Here is a 1403-nt window from a genome sequence, read left to right on the forward strand (position 1 = left end):
TTTGTTCAACCTGCGCAGAATATTTAAGAGTGAAATATTGAAGCATTCTATAAATCTTAATGTCTTTAACGGCGGTTTTTGAAGAAAACAACTTAAAACCTGGTGCCTTTAATAAACTGTTACTTCTTTTATATCTCTACATACCTACAAAATATTGTGTTTTTATTGTTATAGAGAAAATGTTTTAATTATTGATGGACATTTAAAAGTCCTGGTCAAATGTGTCCAATGTCCAACGAGCCAATAACAGCAGGCTCATTTGACAAACGCAGTCAGAACGACACTGTAAGTCTTATGATGCTCAAAAGATCAAATAGTGAAATAAAAAAATCAGTTCATTAAAACAAATATAATAAAATTAGAACATTTCTCAAAAGTTTGGTAAAAAAAAAACAATAAACTCAATGGTGAGATAAAACATATTCCAAACAAACGATGTGGATAAGAGAAGTTTGGAAGAAAAACAATAAAATTAAAAACGAGCTGATCGTCTTATTTTAGCTCGTTACAATTGTGCGATTGTCATCATACACGTACAAATCTCACCAACACACAATACTTGTGCTAAAACTAAATTTCAGAAATAAATGTAGTCATTGAAATTATGGTGAAGAGGACAATTATTATTATTATTATTATTTTTTTGTTAAAAGCAGAAGCAATGACAGACTAAAAGTCCCATTTTAACGACCTCACTTCCACTAAAGACATCATGGTGACCAAGTCTTCCCACTAAAAACTGGTCTTGTTTGTTCTGAGGAGGATTCAAGCACTTCCCCAACATGGTCTTCTCTGCCGTGCACCACACCGCTGGTCCTGCTGCTGAGAACTGACAGAGTGGGTTGCCTTCCATTAGGGCAGCGTTCAGGAACTAACCATGCAGAAAGCAGCAGGCTTGAGGAAAACTTGTTTCTCTTTTAAATGGAAAGGCAGTAAACACTCTCCCTAGTGACTGCTTTCTACTGACAAAATGAAATTTGATGCTTACACTTGCAGAGTAGGCCCAGATGAAGCCCTCAGCTGCAAGGCCTTGGAGTCAGAACTCAGCCGGATCCTTTTAAGAAAAATAAATCTTTGCATGCCATGACTGAACTGATCTCATGTCCTTCAAAGCAACAAGTAAGGAGCTTTATCATACGAACTTTATTATTTAGCTCTTAAATTATTTGCACAGAAAGTTCTACTTTAGTCATTATTAAGCCAGAAAATTTGTGTTATCCTCAAAAATTAATTATTCCAAATTATTCACACAAAAACACTATCAGTACAACATTCAAACTGTTTGATGCACTATCCTGCAAATTGGAGTAATTCAGTTCAAATTTCAGTTCAGTTTAAATCGTTGCAATAATCAGTCCCCTGGATTTAATTTACCTTTTTATTTTATTTTGCTTCTTCTTCGT

Source organism: Nematolebias whitei, chromosome 2 (genome assembly GCF_014905685.2).
Source record: "Nematolebias whitei isolate Nwh7 chromosome 2, NemWhi1, whole genome shotgun sequence".
Classification (NCBI taxonomy): domain Eukaryota; kingdom Metazoa; phylum Chordata; class Actinopteri; order Cyprinodontiformes; family Rivulidae; genus Nematolebias; species Nematolebias whitei.